The sequence below is a fragment of the Manis pentadactyla genome, chromosome 1, assembly GCF_030020395.1.
Source record: "Manis pentadactyla isolate mManPen7 chromosome 1, mManPen7.hap1, whole genome shotgun sequence".
Classification (NCBI taxonomy): domain Eukaryota; kingdom Metazoa; phylum Chordata; class Mammalia; order Pholidota; family Manidae; genus Manis; species Manis pentadactyla.
In genome coordinates this window covers 164,392,573-164,416,556 of record NC_080019.1, presented here as the reverse complement: position 1 = coordinate 164,416,556, position 23,984 = coordinate 164,392,573, and the positions used below count along the sequence as shown (strand labels likewise).

The 23,984-nt window shown below is 34.2% G+C and overlaps 1 protein-coding gene across 1 annotated transcript in view; it reads right to left on the bottom strand.

The window, feature by feature from the left end:
* Window positions 1-23,984, bottom strand: part of BBX (BBX high mobility group box domain containing) — a 260,911-nt gene that overhangs the window by 135,501 nt on the left and 101,426 nt on the right. Inside the window, exon 3 of the mRNA XM_036930771.2 lies at window positions 23,779-23,852. The gene's annotated coding sequence lies outside the window, so the exon portion shown is untranslated. The remainder of the gene's footprint in view (window positions 1-23,778; window positions 23,853-23,984) is intronic.

The following is a 23,984-nucleotide window of genomic DNA, read 5'->3' as shown; positions in this document are numbered from 1 at the left end:
CATACTCATGAGGAAATTTGTAAGACCCTAATATTCTCTTGGGAAAGTTTAACTAATAGCCACACCATACTCAAAGACACTACGGCGCTTAATAACAATAAAAAAAAATACCATAGTCTTTATTTTTCCTCTGTTGCAGTTGCTTTTTTGTACCATCTCCAACTTCAACCTCCAAAAATTCATACCTTATACTCAGGGAATGCTGTCTTAAGGAACTGGTGAGAGAGTACAGCACAACACAGATTCAAAAACTATGTAACTTTTCCATGAAGTTTCTACCTGGACCACAAATATTTTCAACATAGGTTCTTTCCAACAAATGCCACATTCAACTATGCTTGAAAACCAGTCATATTATCCTAGATCCCCTTTAACTTAAAATATCACTTTGCATAATGTGTCTATAAAGTAGCTAGATCTTTCTACAAAGAGATCATATCTTCCCAAAACTTACTTTTCAAGTTATGACTTCAGAATAACAATAATCTTTCTCAAATAATGTGTGCTAAGAGTTATTTAAGAATATATAAAATAATGCACTTATTCTCTACTTGGGAGCTAAGGTGAAGAAATCTAAGACATCTGCATTAGTTCTTAGTTCAGCATTCCAAACCTAAGATTCCATTTCATCTGAAAGTCATCAAACAGGAGGCTGCATTTCCAATTTGCCAAGTTTTAATAATGAGTTTTATCAATGGTCATGTGGTCTTCAGGGCTTTCCCCAAACATATTAACCTTTCTGTACCTGTCAAAGGTAAAGTCACAAGAAGAAACTTTGAAGATACGTGATTTTCAAGAAAAGGATCTCAAAAATAAGAACCATAAAATTAACTTGGATTTTTATGTGCACTGAAATTTATTCTTTTAGTACACTCTTCTATTGTGAATTAGTTATGCCAGAAGCTTATCAACACTCTTTTTCTCCCTAAATATTTACAACAAACAGTCTCTCAAGAAGACAATCAGTTTGCAGTCCTATATGGATCTAATAAAATGTGTGAATAGTTTTATACCACTGCATTTACTTTTACAGCTCTTAAAAGTCTTTTGGGATATCATTTTCAATATGCTTTTCACTTTATCCATTTCATTATTTGTACTGATTTTCTTTGGTGAACTAAAGCAGTCATGATTTTTTACCAAATAACACACACAAAAAAAATTAATTTTTTCTTCTTGTAAACAATATTGAATGTAATAATCTCTCTTCAGGTCAACCTGGAGATGAAAATTCAATGTTTTCCCTAGAAAATCAAAGAAATAATTCAGAAGAAATAGAAAGCATACTGTCACTTAAGCTTTCTCATTAACAGTCTCAATGGTGTTTAGGCTCCAATCTCTCCAAACTTCAATGTAAGATTATACTACATGTAGATTTCAAGACTTGAAGTTACAGACAGAAGTTCTTATTGCAGTAGCCCAATTCTAATCCGAATGTTCACTTTAATTTCTTTACACTACCCAAATCAAGTAACTTGTGTTGGGCAACCGCAGACATTCAGCTGAATCAATGTACATATTTCAGACAGCTGCTTCTTGTTTGTGAACCTTAAACTATTTTTGCTGAAGGAAATGCAGGTTATTCAAAGAGAAATAAAAATTAGGATTAAAAAAAATGTTCCACAAAAAAAGCCTCCACTTAGCACAGTTTGAGGATGAAACAGCAATCTGAAATACATATATGTAAATCTCATTTAACCACAACTAGTAGGTATTCCTCAAATAACCATATTTTAAGGGGGAAATGCTTTTAGGAAAAAGTGACAAATTATAAAAACAAGCTAACATTAATTAAAAAATAAATAAAACCTCCCAGAATTCTTAGGCAGGAAGTGAAGGGTGTTGTTGGTAGTGGACAATTCATTGGATGTCAGTACCTTCCTCCTTCAGTTCTCCAGCCTCTTCCACATAGTGTATATATATTTTTACATAAAAAATAATTATCAATCATTAGAGTAATGACACCGAGATCAACCTCCCATTAAGAAATAAGCTTCGCTCCACTATTAATGAGAAATTTTATTGTGAACTAACATATCTCATTGATTTATGAATATTGTTTTCTACTAACTTTCCAAAAAAAAGGTAAGAAAAATTAATCATTAAACATTCCACTTTATCCCATCATTTTTATTTATTCATTTCATTTCTTGTATACTAAAATTACTACTTGGTAGATAATCTCTTCCTATTTTAAATCAACATGAAATATATTACTGACCCAACTTCTGTCAACATTTTTCTCTGAATTACCAGAAAAGAGCATTTTCTCACATGCTGCCATTGAGAAATAGCTAAGTCTAACTGTATCAAGCTCAAGTGTATTGACATACATGCAATTACGTAAATAAGAATATGCATGAATATAGTCCTAGTTTGAAACCATTTAATAATTCCTAAGAAAGGAGTAGATGGCAAATCAAATAAGGGATAAAAAGTTAATCTGTTCTCCATTTCCATGCTTCATGAGTCATAGCAAGGGAGTAGAAAGGCTTGAACTTGGCAGTCAGATAGGGCTGGCTATGAATCTTTACCTCTACCAGTTGTCTAATTTAAGGACCTCTGTTCACTCATCTATAAAGCAAGCTCGTATCTACTTGATTAGATGCTAAAGATGGAAACAGGTAATACGGGAAACCCCTTTTAGAACACCTTGCATATGCTTTCTTACGTGTTTAACTAAAAAATAAAATAAATTAAAAACATGAATGAATGTATTTTCTTCCTTTTTCAAGCCCTTTGGCACCACCTCACCCCAAGAGTTGACTACAGTAGCTTCCCTGATAATTTCCATTTCCAAACTACCCTGTATCAGATTTATTCAGAATCATGCTTTAAGCCTTTCACTCTCAGAATCCAGACCCAGTGGCACTTCATTGGCACTTCACAGTCCACTCCCAGAAGTTAACTCCTTAGACTGGCATTCCACATCTTCTTTGTGTCCTCCCTGCCTCATCTCCCTCCAATCCCAATGCAATGTGTCCCCAGACTTCGTTTGCCTTTCTTTCTATATACCAGAAGATATATTCAAGGTCCAGCTCCCTGAAGCTGGATACTCTCTTGATTCTTATTGTTTGCCTGGAGATCCCTTATTTAAAATGCCCCTTTGTCTCTTCCCCTCCATGAAGGTCAAATATGATCCTGGGCAAAATAAGATCTCCTACTTCCAAATTTCTTAATTTCCTACAGCATGAGCCATAAAGTTCCTTATGACCCTCTTCTATTACTGTCTTGAATGATTATTTTAAATCCATGGCTCTTAGCTTCTTGTTTTACTTCCACTCCAGACACATTCACATCATTATTATCAGTAGCCTCTTAATTACAGTGAGTCTCAAATGTAAAGTCCTCATTAAAAATCATAGATTTAAACCCTGTGAGTTAAACTTGTCCAGAGTTCATCCTCCCCATAACTGTTAACTCTAAATGGAGGAGGGGAGACAGGGAAGGGTGGGTATTCCTTATTGGACTTTGAAGTCCCCACAAACACGTAAAGGAAGAAACAGCCAACCACAGTCCCGCCACACTCTCACCATCCTTCCTGAGCGCAAAGAGTAAAGGAGCCAGAACCTCTCGAGGAAAACCATCTTTGAAATCATTTCAATGCAGCTAATTTCAAACAAAACAACGAAGATCCCTGGCACACTTTTTAAAGTTTGAAGGAAAAAGAAACATACTCAAATCAATCCTTGAATAAGCTCAAATAGAAGCAGGAGAAAAGCTGTCTTGATCCTGAGAGAACAGGTGACTGGACGACTGCATTCAGTGAAAATGAGACCCACTCTTTCCCTGGCACTGAGATCTAGAAGTTCTCTGACTCAGAGTTCCAGAGAGGTGCTTAGCAGCTGGCAAGTTCCAAATGATGACCACACAAACCCTGTGTTATAGGGCAGCTTGAGACTCACAGAAAGTAACACTGCCATCCACCCAGTGTAAGAGTTAAGTAACAGCAAATAACGACAAATGGATGGAAATAGCAGCCAAGAGTCCTCTAAACTCAAAACAGACCTTAACCTAAGGGCAATGATGCCATCATTCAAATGGGACACAGTGCTTGCCCAGCACAGGGAAAGGGCATAAAGTGTCCAACGGTTAAGCACAAAAAAACGTACAGATTCTAAGTATGATTGGTAGGAGAAAATAGTTTGTCATATACACAGAAGAAAACCAAATTTAGAGATCTTTAACAAAGTTATGACATCTAGCTGAGCTTTCCATAGGAGTTCCAATTCCTCAAAAGAAGTTTCAATATTAAAGCGTAGCTGCCCTACTTTCTATTTTATTGTTTTTATAAAAAAAAAACTTAGTGACTTATTTTTCAGATTCAATAAAACTAGCCTAGTGCTAGAAATGTGGATTTTTGCAGTTAAGATAATGAATATACTAGGAAATTAAATTCAGGAAAATGGATTCATTGTTCACTTCTTTTCCTCAAAACTACAGATCCATTTCAAGATTTCACTGTTTTCCTATCCATATATAAACTCCCATACAAAAATGAATATTGTTATTTCAGCTACATTTAAATTTAAATGAAGTTATTCAGAACTATTTTAATGAGATGCTTTCTAATAATATAATCTATATTTTATATAATTATGAGTTTTTACATAAAGCTCAACTTTGAGATCACCTTTATATGTATTACCAACTTTACTGTACAATAGATTAAAAACAAGAGTAAAAATTAAATATGTAGCTGAAATATACTCTTAATTTAGCATTTTAAAATTCCTCTTTCAAGTTAAGCCCATTCAATGCAGAATCTATAATAAATTAATCTCCTAGCTTCCTCCAAAGGAAAATTTTATAGCATATATTTATCTACCTTTATAAATTTTCTACTGTAGTTATAAGATGATCCAACTTACTAAAAAAAGTTTACTTTTAATATTTGCTACAACTTAATCATTTGAGAACATATGGTTCTCTTTCAAAAGATACTAAACTAAAATAAGAATACTAAATGGGTGCTGTAGGTTTTCTGAAGCTTGTCTAAATTAATAAAATACAAAGTGAATTAGATTACAAAAGAGACTTTTTACCTCTCATAATTTAAAATTTTAACATGAAAACAGGTCAAACTTTTTATATTAATTGAAGATACAATATAAGCCTGGAATGAGCAAGCATTCTCCTGTCAGTAAAGTTTTCATATCAGGTAATTTCTCTTATTTTTGCCTTGCAAGCATAAAAGAAAGTTCCTCTCCTTGCATTCCTGAGGAATGAAAAGTAATCTGTTCTTCTAGAGATAGGATGGTATTAACTGCTTCTTTCAAGCATGGAGTATTTGGCATAATATATTTTTGTAGAGTTTTGTCAAGTAAGCAGTAATGAGGGGTGTATTATCACAGTGTCTGGCTTCTTGTTCTTGGCTTGACAGCCCAGTAAATCTCAGTTCTTTTATGTGTACTGAGGCTCGAGGTGGGAGGTTAACAACTGGGCTTTCAGTAATAAGTAGTTTAACATTAAAAAAAAAACTTTGAAGTGTTTTAAAACTCCAAATTTGATTTAGAATTAAGTTAATGTTACTAAAATAAATCCTTTATTTAAGAAGCTTCCATCCTTTTTTCTTTTTTTGATTATAAAATTCTTCTCTTGCCTTATTCTCTTCTTAGCCTAAAATCTGCCAGACTTACCCAGGATTTTCACAAAGTAGCCCCAAACATTATGACAAGATTAGATTATTTTGTGTCCCTGAATGGAAGTCAGAAAGTGCCTACTTAATCTTGGCTCATGGTCAATACACAGCTCTCCAGGAGTGATTGAGCAGTATTTACAACTTATAAAAAGTTCAAACAGAGTCTGTGTCTCTTATTCCATGTAATCAGCTCTCTGTCCCTTTTTGCCTTTGAACCTCAGGGTTCAGAGGCACTCACAAAATGAATTCCGGACAAGTAACACGTTTAGGAAATATCAGTCATATGAGAACCTGAAGAGTAAGATAACTCCTTGAAAGGAGTACTGGTACTAATTTATCTCAGAGTGGGAGTCTTGCAGTAGCTACGGGAAGATGAAGGAAGGTAGCAATGTTAGGAGCTCAAGCCCTCACTCACCATTACCTGGATTCAAGGAGTCCCCAGGAGAGAAGCAAATGGAGAAAGGAATGGACAACTTGCCTCCAGCACCAGATGATGACAGACCCACTGACTCCAAGGAAAGGCCCAACAGTAAAAACCAATACTGACTTAAAAGATGGTAACTGGAGTGATTGTGAGAAAAGACATGGGATTAAGTTGTGCAGCAAATAACAAAGGGTAGGATGAACTGCCCTGGTCACAGTTCCACAGCTGGAGGGAGAGGAGCAAGAGGACAGAACTCAAGGTTTTGCACTGAACAATGCTTGGGCTGCCTAGTGAGTGAAACTGGAAAGTCAAAGGCATTCATTACACTTTCTCAAATAAAGATAAATGTTTTCTTTCTCTAGAACAAATCAACCCTAAATAACAAAGAGAAGAAGGGAACCCCCACTTACGGGGGATTATGAGAGACAATCACTGGTGGATCACTATGACACAGTTACGGCCTAAAGCCCAGTAAGGTAGACAGACTCAGGCTTTGGTAGTGGTGCCCAGACATCCAGTGAGAAGCTATTTTTCATTTCAATTAAAAATAGAATACAAAATGTTGGGAGTTGAAAGGAATCTTACAGATCACTCGTCTACCACTCTCATTTTGCAAAAAAAAAGAGTGAAGCTCAAGAAGAAATGACTACTTATGGTTTATAAAGCTACTCGGAGGCAGAACTGTTTACAGTACACATGATTTCTGCCCATTGCTTTTAGGGACATTATTATTGCTGAGAGGGGAAAAAGCATTTCAGTGCTTACTGCATTTACATCGTTCCTTTCTTCATTTAGTAAACATCTATTGAATAGCAAGTACTGGGCACGAGGCTAGATCCTGATATAATTCCCTAGAGAACCTCAGAAAACAAGGGTGGCAGAGAGTAGCCACAAGTTAGGACAATGGAAAAAATATTGAGATCAATCAACAAAAATTATGTACCACCAAGCACAGAGAATAAGGTCAGGAGGAATTTGTGATATGAATATTGGAAAGTATAATCAGATGCCAAAAGAATCACCGGCTGAGAAATACAGAAGTAGACGAAGGAGAGAAAAAGGGAAAGAGTGGCAAATACAAGTTGAGTCATTTACTCTGGTTTTTGGGACATCGCAATGCAGAACAGGTTAAGTCACTGCAACTTGCAAGCAGCCTCTATGGGTCACTCTTTCTCTATCTCAACTCAAACTAAGGAAAAAAAGAAATCAGTAAAAAATGTGTACATATCTCTGCCCAAACTGTCTTTAGAAGTTAGGAACAGCAAACAGTTTTCATTTAACATAAGAGAACATTACATTATTACAATGAGATTTTCTTGGGAGAAAAAGCTAAGTTAGCAAACATACCCAGCTATTTCAAGATGCTTGGACTTACGTGAGTTTGAGAAAGGGAACAAGTGACAACTGGAAAACAGAAAGAAATAAAAGGAGCTGCAGCAAATAATAACACTAATTTTAAAAAAATTAAGGTTATTAAGATGGCTTTACAGGCAAGTTACAAAATTCTTTAAATAAAAATCTAGTAATTTTAAAGAACTACAGGAGACTCAGAATGGGAACACTTACATTTGGCTAGAGGGAGTATAAAACGTAACAAGTTCTATGGAAATCCATTCGCTATTATCTTACAGGGTTTGAAGTTGGGCATACCCTTTGACTCTGCAGTTCTACTCCTGAACATATATCCTATGGAAATTATATGTATATAAAGAGGCATGAATAAGATGCTGAACAATTCTTCCTCTGCAGTTTTTCTCCTGTACATAAAACTAGAAACAATCTAAACAGCCATCAAAGGAAAATGGATAAATTGTGATGTTTTCATGTAATGAAACACAACTGAGGTCATAAATGAATTACAAGTATAAAATGAGCAAGGATGATCCTCTCGAACATGATGATGAGCAGCAAAATAGATGTTGCAGAAGAAAATGTATAGTGTTATTTATATAAAACTCAAAAACAAGCAAAACTTAATGTAGCAGATATGTAAATATGCAAAAAAAAAACTATAAAGAAAAACAAGTAATAAATTCAACATTCAGGATTGTGGTGGCAGGGTGGGGGGAGCTAAAGGAATTTCCAACATTCAGGGTGTTGGAATCTGGACGAAGCACAGATCCACTTCCTAAGTTAGTCGTAGGTACTCAGTTATTCTTGTTAGTTATTTTGAATCTTATTCACATATTATAAATATTCCTTGTATATACAGCATTTTCTAAATTCCATGGGTTTAGTTCTATTTTTAAAAAGCACTTAAAAATAACAGTATATTTAACAAACTATCTTAAAGGTAGTTTTTAAGTATCTGCAAGTAACAAGTACCTAGCATGCACTCAGGACTTTATAAAATTATCTCTTAATTTATACAAGAACTCTTTGAGGTAAACATTTTCATTCTTAGTTTACATATGAGGAAGCTGATACTCAGTGCTACTATATAGATTGCCCAACATCACACAGTTAGCAGAGGTGAAATTCAAAACATATCAACTCCAAAAACTATGTTGTATCTGTACACAGGACTATCTAAAATATAATAGCAGAAATCAATTTCCAACACACAAAAACAAAACGGACTTGTTATACTGCAGTTTACTATTTTAATTCACCTTAGCATTTAAAATGAATCCCTAAATCATTTTCTAATAATTTCTATTTATTTTGCCATATCTTTATTACTTCATAATCACAATTTACCTTAAATCTACAAATACTAAAACTGGGAACAGATACCAATTATAATTATGGAAAGTCTCAACTTGGCTGTACTTCTCATAACTTGAATTTCTCTAAGACTGGAAGTTTAAGGAAAATTAGCTGTTGGTGGTGGAAAACTAGCACTCTCTTTTCACTACACTCCATCAGATATTCACTCACAGGCAAGCAAACAGGCTTGCCAAGCCACACAAAATTACTCATTTCCACCCGCTCTTTCCTCATCTTTCTTCCAATCATACTTTAAAACCTAATTTTAAACTCATGCAGAAAACCTGATTAATACCACCTGGTTTTCTCTACTCTGTTAACTTGGGTCTCCTCAGCACACCTAGGACACAGCTCATTTATGTAATTATTTGTCAGGTTTCTATTTTGTTTTGTTTTCATTTGCATGTATGTCCAGCCTGCAAGAACCACTGAGAAGAGTTTGTAAGTTTAATTCTTCTGAGCTATGCCTTAACTTATTCTTCTCTAACCAATGCACCACAAACTGGGCTGTGTAAACAGTAGTCACTTAATAAATGTCAATTGACTTACTACAGTGGAACAATTCGCCTCTGGTATTTCTCAATATCCCAGTGAATCCTCCACATCTATACACATGCTGGAGATGATCCCAGGTACTGCTAGAGGCTGGGGGTCTTCCTGAGGATGCCTGGGACAAGAAAAACACAGAGAGAGACCAAAGACAGTCAGGAGAAACACAGAGAGAGCAAACGTGGAAGTAACAGCAGACAGAATGGGAGTGAGAGGAGCACAGGAGTCGGGAGTTAGAGAGATTAAACAGCCAGAGACACTCAGACATAGGGAGAAGTCAGCTATGTGAACTTGGGTTTTGGTTTGGAAACCACATTTGTTTATTCCTGTGATAGGTGCCTTCATCTTACTAAATGTATGATATAATCAACCATTTCAAAGTTGTTTCTAAGGTTTTTCTGAGCTTTTATCTTTATTAAAATTCATTTTTACATGGTCTCATCTTTGGAGATAAATACACAGGCACAGACACAAGCACAGGCCTGAAAACAACCCTGATGTAAAAAAGGAAATGTTTTTCCAACTCTCCAATTCAGAAAATGATTACTTCAGAGAGGTAATGTGACTTGCCCAAAGTCACAAGTGAGAACATGATAATTGGGGCCTCGAATTTTCTAACCCCAAATCAGCACTTTTTCTGATCTGTGTTCTTTATCAGAAAGGCACTATATGTAAATCCAAAGACTGTTTATATAATAAAATTCAAACTACACATGCAAGATCCTATTGTTTAAGACAATGAACTTCTCAGGTTACTACTCACTAGGATACTTTACCTCACAGCTTCATTTATTTTAAAAATCTATCAGAAAAAATAAATCAGAATGAAAATATATCAGAAAATTTCAAACAGAAATGAAATTACATGAACAGACACTGGACAAAATTCTAACATTTAAAAATGGAGCTAGAGTTAGTTCATTTCTTTTACATCTTTGTAATTTTAAAGTCTTAATGATTCACCAATTTCAACTGCAAGATGAAAAGATGCTCCACATTTCAATGAATTCTTTGATGGGAATACTGGTAAACTTGTCTCAAACTTATTCTCTCATGATGTCTCACCTACAGTCTACACCACAGTTCAGTTTCAGGGTTACCGCCTACAGCAGGAATGACTTAATGCGCCATTCTCCATAAGCCTCAGTATTTTCTCTTGAGGGATACTTACACTCTTTTAAATAAGCATGCCCTTTTGGAAGCAATCAATGTAATTGCCAGAAAAGCTCATTTGATACAAGTGTAACTATGTTATTGGATTTCACAGCAAGACAAGATAACAAGAATGCAAAGAAATCTTTATTCAGTTGTGCATCAATATTTGTTTTATGTTCAGCAATTTTTAAATCAGAAATTTTCAAGTAAGACCTAAAGTATAGTACTGCTCTGCCCTCTAGTGACTGGCTAGGTTTTGCTAACTACCTACTTTAATTTTTTTAAATTGCTTTTGAGGAATACTTAGGGATGCTTTTTTTTCTTTTTTTTTCTTAATGCACATGATGGCTGCTTTTTCATCAATGAATAGTGAATAAAGAGTACTCGTCAATTCTTAAGATACGGTTTGTGGTATGAACACAATGAAGGAAAGAAACTCATTTTCTTTTCATAGGCATCGTATACCTAAGTACTGTGAACAAAAGAAAATTAATATAACCTATTCTAATTCTTATTCAGATTTTTATATAATTCTTGGAAAGGTCAAATAATTCTACTCAGTTTCTAGGTTAAAAACTTCATAAATTTCATAATTATAAATCCCAAGTTAGTTAACTGTATTATTTTGGAGACAGAGCTATCAAGGTGAGTGGTACTATATATACCATACATAGATGAACAATTTTCTACTATTTATAGTACAGAAAAAACATGCTTAATACGAAACTATACTGAACATCATTACCCTTAATTGTTCAAGTGGCACTTTAGGATTTTCCTGCACCTCAGTGTCATCATTAGGAAATTGACTATCACTTTATATGTGGAAACATTAATCAAGGATGCCAGTTAAGACAGAGTTATTATTCAGAGATTCACCCTAGTATTTCAAAGAAGGGAACTTCTTTCCCCCTTAGTTTCTCCTGCCATGAACCCTTTGGAAAGAACTGATGCACTTCTAGAATAGCATTTCTATTCTATCTCAAGCATACTACTTCTGTGTACACACTTAGGTTAAAAATAAAGATTATATCTGTACACTTGAAAATAAAAGGATACCTGAACATATGAGGATAAAATCACAGGTAGTATGGCGGTGTGGTTAGGAGTGCAAACCCTGTAGTCAAACTGCTTGACTTTGAATTTCAGCTCTGCCACTTATTAGCAATGTGACTTTAGGCACATTATTTAACCTCTCTGTGCTTCAGTTTCCTCATCTACAAAATGGGAATAAGAAGAGACACCTGCTAATAGTAATGTTTTATAACATGATATGTACTTGGGTTAAAGAACATGCATTTAAGATTTGTGCATTTCAACTGAATGCAAATTTTAAACCAAAAGGAAAAAAACTGTACATACTGAGCTAGAGTCAATAATATACATGCTCAAGTATTTATGAGTTTAATTTACTTTTATATCCATCAATAATAACTGATGTTGGACTGATATGTAAAAAAAGAAGTATATAAAATGTTAATGGCCAAATCTAGGTGGTAGATATTTGCATATGTAATGCTGTATGTTAGAAAGTTTAAAAACAAAATGTTGGCAGGAAATACATCTACCTTTAATAGAGTTGATGTGAAGAGTAAATATTTTTTATATATATATTAAAATACAGTATTAAAATACTGTATATATTTACATATATATGTGTATAGATATATATACACACACACATATGCACACACACACAGTATTAAAATATAGAAAACTCCCTTACAATCAAGAATGATGAATGGTAATATGTTTAAACAAATGAAAGTGATCTAGTATTCCCTAGTTGGAGGAAAAGGGTAAAAAGTAATAAGGCACTGAGCTCCCACACTGGAGTGAGCAGTTGCTATCAAGGGTGTTAAGACTCAAATTCAAAATACATCCTAAAACTGCATGGGCCATGTAGAGAACATGGCCTTTGAAAGAAAGACTTGATCTGAATCCTGGCTGTTTTTAATTAGTCAAGAAGCCAAGTTTATTAATGTTCTGAGCCTCCATTCTCTCACATATGAAATGGGAATAATGACACCTACATCAAAGAGTCATTGTGAAGATTATAAAAAACAAATACATGCACACACAAACACAGAGAAAGAAATGAACACATAACGCAAACAATAACAACTGTAGTTTTATTATGATAACCATTATTATTATTAGGGCAAGTCTTGGATTCCTTTATAACTACTCTGCAGATGGAGACGTAAGACACCACACAGCTAACTCTAACCTAGAAATTCTGTATGTAGGTGGCCCTACTACTCTGAAGAGATTGCTACAAGATCTTATATTAAAACAGTAGGCCTTATTTAAAGTATTGCTGTATTTAGTATAAAAGAAGAGCTGAGAATGATGTAATTCATTCATCATCCCTCTGTAATCCCCCACATTATGAACTGTATTTGCTGATGGTATTTTAAAGAAAGTCATTGCAGTGCATTTGAGGGAATGATATCAACACCTGGGTAAGTTTTGATTTGAAACCATGTAAGACAACATATTTAAAGAAAGGATTATTCAAACTACACTTACAGAAAATGAGTTCTATGTTCCCAGGGAGTGAATCTGTTAAGCTGTTCTAGATTACTCCATGAAGACAATGGCTCAACATAGTTTCAGCTAGAAAGAGAATAAAAATGTGGCAATGAAAGGGGGAATATTAGAAACGATGTATGACATGGCTTCTGCCTTGACCACTCTACAAAAACTGCCTTCTCCAAAGAAACCCTGAATCACCTAATTCAAACACTTTTAGGCATTTAGATGGTCTATATTTTTTTCAACATTTTTCTTTCCCATCTTCTTCAGCACCATGTTTCTTTTCCCACCATATATCTGATGTTTTTCTTTCCTTTACACTCCTCTTTACAAAGTACAGGAAGATGTTTTCAAAACTTCTTAGCCATACCTTCTACTTTCACCAATTTTCAAAGTTTCACTCTGTCCCCTCAAGTTATGCCTATCTTTAGCCTCAGTCTCATTCTCAAATCAAATCCCAAACTCTTACTATATTTGTAACTACATCCTACACATAATCACATGGACATTTTCTTTGCATTCCAAATCCAATCCATCCCAAATTTCACCTCTCTTCCCTCAATTCAGGTCCCACTTCCGGTGGAACACCTACTTGTAAAAACCTATCTTTGACTTTGTTTTCAACACCCCCGCCCCACTGTTTCCTTATTTCTTATGATTCCGTCTTTGCCTCCAATATATGTTCCATCTATTACCAAATTCCACAGATTAGTAATCTGGATCAGATGACAAGCCAGGGAATGTATTCTTTGAGAAATGCAGTGAAAGCTACATTTAGAATCACTAAATACACACAGATACACACACACACACACACACACACACGAGGCTGAATGGTAGGAGGTATCAAGGGTTTGAGAAAATCTTCACTGAAGGAATCCTTAAAACTGAGTATCAGTTTTTACCCTGAGAATTAGGGAAAGACTTAACTTGATTTTGTGAGTCAGATATCTCAATCCAAAATATTTTAAAATACATCCAGAGAGGGTGTAACTTTTATGTCTCTCATGGTTGTCCCATTCACAACACTCAAGCCCTATTAGAAGAATGATTTCTTTTTGCTTAGGACACACGAAGCCCCTTAAACCAATCTTTCCAATGCCTACCTCTTTTCCCTTTCAATTGGTCCCATTTATATCATCTGCTCCACATTTTTCAGTGGTTCATCTGCATTTGGGCAGGAGAGAAAACTCACCTTTACATTCAAGGACCTCTGACAGTGGGCTTTCCAAAGTTTCCCATTTTACACTTAAATGCATCTCATCCAACTGGCAAAGGAGTCTATTCACATTCTCCAGACTTCTCCTATCTCTTTCCCTGTGTGTAGTCTTCCTGATATTCCTACCTAGGGTTTAAGATCTTCTCAGAACTCTTAATGAGCTTTGTTTCTCTCTCTCTTCTGCCCAATTAGAGTTTGCTTCCTATTACTATATCATGACCCTGACAGCATCTATCTAACCCAATGATTTGCACATAGTAGTTCCAGTAAATACTTATTAGATAAAAAAAGAGAGGAACAGAAAGCATACTACTTTTATCATATACAAAACATTTTTCCAGTAAGATTACTGGAGGCAGTTCAAGTTCTAAAAAGAAATAGAACAGAGCTAGAGAAAGAGTGCAAACAATCCTACAGGTGGGCTGGGGTGGTTCTCACCTCTTAGATTATATACAGACTTTCATTATACAGCAATTATTGGGAAAGCGTAATAATTCTATAAAATCCATGGTTGTTATGGTTAGAAATGTATACACGTTTTCAACAAGGAAAAGACAAAATTGCTATAAAAAGACCACAAACACCTAACATGTACATACTGACTTAAGGAATAACTTTTTAGAAGGGACCAAGGTATTTTCATAGATGGTACTAAATTATCTTCAAAACAAGCTCAGATATATTACTTGTAGGGAGACATTCAAAATTAATAAAAGTTAGTGCTACAAGGCACAAAAGACCAAGTTGTACTGGTTCATGCTCATGTGGCATGAAAATTATTAAAAAGTAAGTACTTTCAAGAGGTAGCATTTTCTGCAGGTGTAGGAAAACACTTTATTTTGGATCAGTTAATTGTGAAATACTAAACCACTAACCTAAAAATAAAGGAAAGTTTTGCTTTTCTAGTTTCTGAATAAACTAGCAGAGTAAGGTTATGACTGAATTAACTATATATTAACTAAACTTTTTATAGGTAGGTTGAAATAATTTATGAAAACAGCTCTCACACTTTAAAAAGTCATTAAGAATTCATAATATATTTCCTTTTTTTGTTAAAATAATTATAGTTTTTGAAGAAAATTTACTATTATGCTCATATAATCTGTGTGAGATGATAATTGTTTATACCAAGAGTATGAAGCAATAAGTACTCCTAAAATAAACACAGTCACTGGATGACAGGAAACTTAGCTGTTAATATTTTCATATGTTTGAGCTTTGATAGGGCTTTAATAAAATTGCACAATTAATTGGGGGAAATATAAAAATCAAACTTCTTTCACTTACAGTTGTGAAGAAAATATTTTAAGGTATCTAACAATATAGAGAAAATATTCTTTCCTAACGATTTAAAGCCAGTGTACTGTATTCAATAAAGACTCCAATATAATAAAGATGTACAAGTTAAAGCTGGACATTTCCCTTGTTTTGAATAGAGACAATAACATGTTTGAAATTCAATTTCAAAGAAATCCATTAAGAAGCAAAATAGTCAAATTCCACTTTTGACCTACTGTTCGTTTTGAGAACACACACCTTTTCTTAGTGCTTGCCATGAGCTGTAGGGTTGGCACTGTACCCCTCAGCATTTTTAATTCTCATACACCCTTACATGGCTGGTATTCACCCCATTTTATAGATGAACCTAAGTAACTTTCCCATATCCCAATCACAGTAAGCAGCTGAGTTACATTTAGTCTTGGGTTCCTCTGAGTCTTCAACCCATACTTCTAAGAGATTACACTACAGCACAGACGCCCTCCCAAAAAAAGTGCCTTCTATAAGGAAATCTTTAAGTTTTGGCCTATCCATATTCATCTCCAAGAAGCAGTAGTGAGTAGTTATGCAGTTGACAATCTAGAGGCAAGACTAAAGATGTTTATAAGTATTGAGAAGTAGAAGTTATAAAATATTTCTTTCACAGGCACATTATAAACTCTAATATATGAAATATTTTATTACAATAGAAATAACAGGTAAAATAATTCTATGATTTTGATGATTAAGTAAAAACTCATAAACAGAGAAATAACTAGGACACCTTTACTATCAACAAGATATACTGCAATGGCCTAATTAGAAAGATTCATCTTATGTTCTCTAAAAAGTGAAACTCCCAGTGAATAATAAAGGCACTGTCATTTTAACAGGAACAACGAAACTTTCAAACCTGAAAACTATTACTCCTTTAAGTGTTCGCTTCACCAAATGAAAGATGAGCTGTATCCTTCACCAAACAATAGGATAAAATGAATGCTGTAGCAAGAGGCCTGAAATTTAAAAAGGGGACTGACAGTGGCTGCTGATTCAAACTTTTCTCTATTGTCTCTTCTATAATATAATACCCTATATTTGATGACTTGGTAACTCTAACAATGCTGGAAACATAATATATTCAAAAACTATACTGAAAGCATGGTTGAGAATTTCATGTACATTTCCATCCAGATGGAGCCTGATTGATAGATGGGCATCTACTACTCTGCACATGGACACACCTCACATTTTATAGTCTTTATTCTCTCTCTTATTTGGCAATTCTTCATTGTAATTAGTATGACATTACTGAGAACATTTAGGACAGTGTTCACCACATAAATGTAGCTTTTTATTATGTGAACATTGTTCAGAAGCCAGGTCCACCCCATCTGGCTGGATCTCTCAAGAAACCTGTGTTCTGTAAGTGCTAATGGTAATGTTTATTACCTTAAAACATTACCTGAAGTGGGAAGTGGAAAATTTCTGCCATGAAGAGACACTTGGTAATAAATGGTCTTACCGTAAATATTAAGGAACACTGAAATAATTACATAATGCAAGTGCTCTTTAAGAATAGTAATAGAAACATGGCAAAGGTTGTAAATTGTAACGATTTACAACGATTATAAATTAAACTAAGCAGATTATAAAAGTCAATATAAAACCAGAACACAATATTCTTACCCATCATCTTAACAGATCAATGTGAATACAGAAAAATCCTAAAAATAATCAGCCCCAAGAATAAAATACCTAACAGTGGACACTTCAGTCAACTTTTCTGGTACATACTAGCTGAACCAGGTACCATACAGCATGTCTTTAAGCACAGCCACCAAGCTGCCTAGTCAAATCTCAGAACCTTTACGAGTGCTCCACCCATAGGGCCCCTGATAGTGTCAGAGGTACTTGGCAGAAGGCTTACAAATCTTAAAAAAGCCTTGGTGACTCGACGTACACTGCAAATGAGCCAAGGGGTACCTAGAAATTTTTGCTATTCATTTTAAGTTCTAAAGCCTGCTAGTACTTATTGATTATAGGACTAACTACAAACTTAAAGGTACAGAGAGACTTTTATTTTTGAAGAACACTCCTTTCCCTGAAATCAGTTGGGGAAAAATAATTGCTATGTAGACCAAGGGATGCTTATTAACACCAACTTCAATGGAATACAGAATTAATGAAATGTGAACTCCTGTGATGCTAATTCACCAAATGTTTACTAACCAACTACCATGTGTCTAGGTTTGGGAGATAGAGTCATGAACAAAATAGATTCTAGTGTAAACTTAAGTACCCTAGCTTCTTGAGGAGATTATATGAAAAAACTACTTGCATCTGCTATATATTCTTACATTTATTTATACATGTACCTTATATCAAGTAAATGCAGTACATATTTTACAGTAAAATGCATGGAAATTGAGAGAAATGTTATGAGATCCTTACATCTCATTAATTTTCTTAGATCCACTTACGTTTTTGAGGAAACATATTTCTCCGTAACAGAGATCAGAGGGAATATAGACTTCAGTGTACAACTACTTAATTTATCACCACCTTTCAGAGTAGTGGTTATGCATGAAGTGAAGTCATATCTGTACTTATTTATATTGTCCTTAACTAGTAAATTTTATCATCAGTAGATTGATCCTATTGTTCAGATGAAAAAAACAGCTCAAATTTATTATATATATATATATATATATATATATATATGGCTTTGGGGTTTGAGTCATTCTATAAAAACTTTCATGGGGAAACTGCAGTCAAAAGTAGATGAGAAAAGATACCTTTCAACCAATTAAATTGGCATTGAGAAAATTAGATCACTCAATGGCTTGTCCTTTAGTCTATAAATACACAAGGTGAGATGGCAAATTCTACAAATCAATTTCAAATTATTTTTACACAAAGGGGTTTAAATCTCAAAGGTTGGTTTCTTTCTAAATATATTTAGTTTTAGAGAGGAATCAAATCACCAGAAACTGAAATTATTCTAATAACACAGAAAGGACACACTTAAAAAAGTGTTCATAGATAAAGTTAAAAGAGTTAAGTGGAGCCTACATCAAAATCCCACAAGTAAACTCCCTATGGCATCTCCCATCACTAGTCCCAAACATGTGTCAACTGACTTACCTAAAAGAAATAGTATACTACTCTATGGTAGAAAGTACTATATAGACATTCAATTAGCTGCATTTAGATGAGAAATCCAAGTAACCATTACCTAACGTAAGAGCTTATTATCAGAGGAAAGAAAGGAAAGGAGGAGGAAGGAAAAAAAAGGGATAAATAAAGGAAGATGGGAAGGCAGTTCAATAAACAGGTAGATATAACAAATTCAGAATTCCCTGACTTCTGCTGGAATTATGTCAAATAGAGTCTTTTCTTTGTTTACCAAAATCCTATGCTTATGCCATTTCCCTATTTGAATTGCCTATTGCCTTGAAAAATGTGAATTGCCTTGATAGATTATAGTAAACAGAAATAGAGATATAACCCAAAAGAGTAATTATCTTATTCCTCAGCCTAATTTACAAATAGTCTATTCCTAGGACCAATGAAAACACAAAGATATCAATTTTTACAATGATGTAAGTCCTCCATTGTACAAATCACTCAGATTTTCAAGTTCTTAGACTTGATTCTTTCAGTTGTAAGAAACTCATTTTCATAACAGTAACTTGAAAGTAGAAGAAATATGAATTCAGTAATTTCAAATGTCTCCCACCTCAAAGATCCAATAATATTTTTAGAATCTTGGACAACTATAAAACCAGGTTTTCTTCCTTATAGATTCATACAAAGTGTTTTGTTTTTTTTTAACTTGCAGTTCACCTTTTGGTACAGAAAAACAATTATCTTTGTAATGCACTGAATTAGTAGCCCTCAAATTCACGCTGAAGCCCCACCCACAATGTGATGGCATTTGAAGATAGGCCCTAAAAGGACGTAAAGGTTAACTACAGTCAAAAGGACGAGGTCTTTATGTAATAGGACCAGTGACTTTATAGGAAGAGGAAGAAACACGAGAGCTTGCTCCCTACACACACACAGAAAAGGCCATGAGGACGCAGCAAGAGGGTGGCTATCTATAAGTCAGGAAGAAAAACAACACAAGAAGCAGAATTTGCCACCACTCTGATCATGAGCTTTTTAGTCTCCAAACCTGTGAGAAAACAGGTATCTGTCATTTAAGTCCCCCAGTCTATGGTATCTTGTTATGACAGCATAAGCAGACTACTGTCTTGTATCTGTGAAGAGCTTGTATTTCTGAGGGAGTTCTACTCCACTGATAACCCTGCTGAATGAGTAACAGATAGCTACAAAGATAATCTATTTATAAAGAGAAGAGCTTGAAAGAATTTCAGGAATAGTACACCCAAAGAAATCATTTTCATATACATGTGCTATTCTAAATTAAACAAATGACATTATCATTTTAGACACAGCACACAGGTTCAACCCATAAGAGATGTCACTATGTTGCACCTGATTCTGAGAGTGCCAGGGGCCAATGTCAATAGAAAAATCCTTGGAGAAATCTAAGTAACTTATAGACGTTTTTGGAAAACAATAACATAAATATTTTGAAATAGAAATGCTGATTCTTTTGAAACCAAAGAGCATTTGCTCCACACGGTGAAGAAAATTTCAGTGGTTCTATCGCCTGTTCATGTACCTTGCCTCAAGACTGTATCAAAGGTGATTTCTTTGATGCTTTAGAATGAAGGTTTTGCCTCCACATTTGGTAGTCACTCTGTCCTTAGTTCTACACTCCCAGTGGCAAGAAATTAATTATTAGATCATAGAGGGGCTAATATTTCTACAGGATTCACCCTTTCTCTTAGTGTTAAAGACAAAGTCACTTTCAGTTTTCAGTAGAATTCTAGAATAATACACATAAGTTCTTGTGCATCCAAGACAAGCTCTTTAAATCTTCAGAGGTGTGTGTTTGTGGGTGTTTATATAAAAATATGCAAACGCATTTTACATATACATATACTCCAGACACCTATTAAAGGTATTTTATAATGCATTTAAGATTCTTGAACTTTGATCACATTTTCATTTTTTCAACTACATGTCTTGAGTACTTCCTATGTGCCAGGCACTGTTATCAAGCTCTCGATATAATTGCATCATTTAATTCTCACAATCTTACAATGTAGAGCTCATTATTCCATTGTAAAAAGAGAAAACAGAGTTTCACAGAGGTTAAATAATCACTTAAATTCTTTCAACTAGAAAGTACGGGAACTAGGATTTATGCCTAAATTTCTCTGAATTCACAAATTCAGTCAAAGAATGCTCTTTCCTCCAATTTTAAAGAACTATAACAACTATCAAACAAAGCATTATTTACATATTCTTAGATTTTTAAATCATCTTAATCCACAAAGGTCTGGTAGCAATATTTTATAATACCTGGGGGATTAATCAAATCAATATTGGTTGAAGAATCCCACAAGCCTAGCAATTTTCTAGAGGGTTTTAGAAACAATACAATGTCAACATATAATGAATATCTTAAATGGAGCACCTTAGAAAACTCCTGGATACAACTGTTAACCTTCCTACAATGTCAGCATTCTTTCTAGAACAATTCTTGAAATTGATCTTAAGTAGAGGCATTTGGCTACTATTATCTGGAAAAATTATAAATTACTAACAGAAAGAGCAAAGGACCCATTTTTTTCATTCTCTTCCTATATCAAATTAGGTAATATTTGTCAAAGTTTGTAACTTATTATACATAGTTAAGAAATTACCGTATCATTTCTTCCTTCTTTAACACCTATGAAAACTGCAAAGGGTCCAGTCTGCAGTAATTTAATTCATTTTAAAGCTACTTATAAAATAATAATATGTATATACTAGAAACCCTCACTGCAGAGTGGAAAAGTTCTAATGTTTGAAACATCAAGAAACTCTCAAATTGTATCAATTCCTCATTCCTTAAAACTTGTCACATATGGGATATCATAGCTCACACACTGTGTTCCACAGAACAACAAAAGGATCCAAGGTCAATAATTTTACATGTTAAACAGATTCATTCACTATAGGACTCCTTGAAAGCTTATTAGATTACATGCACTCTGTCTCTCCAGAAGAGCCACGGTAGGGATTATTTGGATATTATAATTAAAATGTGCACTGTGCCTTCCTTTTAGCTTTTCCTTACCCCACCCCTTTTAAAAGGCCATTCCTACCCATGCACGAGAACTGACCACGTGACATGCTTTGGCCAATGAACTATGAGAAGTAGTAATGCGTCACTTTGAAGCAGCAGTTTTAAATGCCATGGTTCCACCACCGTTCCTTCTTCCACCACAAGACATGTGCATCCCAGAGGGGTTGCTCCTTCAGCTTTGGTCCAGGAACGAAGAGGACATGGAGCAGAGTGGCAGCAGACTCATAAGGAATGCAAATATGAGTGAGAAAGAAACTTTTACTATTATAATCCACTATAATTTAGGGACTCTTTGGAAAATGAAACTTAACTGTGCCTAATCTGAATGATACAGCATGTTTCCTAAATTTATTGGAACATCTTCTAGGATTTATTTCTTAAGTTATTCCTGGTTTTGTATGGCACCTTTTCTTCTTAGTTAATACTACTTTCAAGATGAACATATATATAAGCTTTAAGTATATAAGCATATAGTGTTAGCCATCTTTAATTAAACTTCTTAAATTTCATCAACAATTTGAATTTCTGTCAATTTCTGGTTATAGTCAATAAAAAATATTTTATTGAAATAATCTGATATAATGTAAGTCAAGACTGCCATAATAATGCCAATTAATGATTTAGTTTTTTGAACAGGTCAGGTCAAGTATCCTGTGTTACCTTCTATATATGTATTCATATTTAGCAAATTTAGAATACTGCCACATATTTAGTTTTCTTTAAACCTCACTATGGTTGACTTCATTTTATGTTAGCAATTGAGATCATATTTGAAATTTCAGTACCAATATTCAAATATTTATAGTCTATGCTGACTCAGTAAAACCACAATCAACTGTACACTAACTGGCATTCTTAAATCCAGAAGTATTTCTAACTTAATTGTGCCTTAAGGAGTGCCACAGAAAGGAAGAAAAGTAGCTATATTCCAATATTCTCACTGACACTGAGATTTTGTGGGTGTTTAAATATCCTGTCAATACACATTCAAGCTAAACTGCATATATTTTTACTGCGTATATAATCATAGACAACATTTAGAAGAATGGTTCAAAGGTTTACATTCGTGCTCACGTCATAAAAGCAACAGTCACATACTAACTAAAACAAGAAGGTAGGCCCAGATATTCTAGACAGATTTAATAAGGTAACAAATAAAAGTACTTAAAACCAAAGAAGATTTAAGGTTCATTTTCAATTAATCAGAAATTTAAAGAAAAGGTTCATGTCCTGAAAACTGCAACTAAACAGTATCTACTATATTTGGTTCATTTTAATTGACATCAAATTCCTTAGTCTTATAAACCATCAGTCCATCATAAAGTGTTCAGTCATCAGTAAAGGAATCACAGACTTTATTCCCAGATTGAGGAAACTCGATGCATTTAAATAACCATTGTTAAAATTAATCTGGAAATATTACTGTCAGATTTTAAAATCATTTTTTAAAATTCCCAAAGAAATACCTTTGAAAACTTATGTAGAAGAGGACAGAGTTCAGTATCTGTGACTTTTAGTTTGATATAATTTGTCACATGTATTTATTTTACAATCTCAACATTTTCTTCATTGTGTGGTTTTTATATTCAGAATAGTTTCATGATGCTGCTATACACACACCTATTTTTTAATAGGTAAAAAAATGCATAATGCTTTGATATTGATTCATTTTTCAATTAAAGCCAAAACCATTACACAAAAACAGCTTTTGGGGAATAGACCAACTTAGTATTTACTTAGGGAAATAACCTCTAGATATTCATGACTTGAATAAATTATCTTTTCACCAACTGCACATGACTATGGAGAAACAAAGCAGAAACTTTGAAATAGGTAATTTTTTTTAAAACCATTGATTTTAAAGGAAAGTTTAACTTACTTGATGAAGGAGATTAAAATGTCACTTAAAAAAAAAATAAAATACAAGAAAAAAATACATCATTATCACACTTCCCTGATCAATATGGAAGGTGAATCCGTAAAATGGGTAAAAGTTAAGACCAGCTCTGACAGCACTTAGCTCCTGACTGCTTCACTGCTTCCAGGTGAGAAAGAAAGGTGGGCCTGCAGGATGCTCTTACCGGTCAAGTCAAGACTTTCCATTGTGATTTCAATAGAACGTCAGTATTTCCAGCTTCTGTGATGCAGCAGGATTCTGTGAAAGACCCATAGCAAAATGGTTAAATGGTGAGCCAGAAAGGCCTTTCAAAGCGGATACTTATTGTCGTTTAACAAAATAATCTCCCTCAAGAGTGACTTAACAGCCAATCAAAGGCAGTCAAATTAT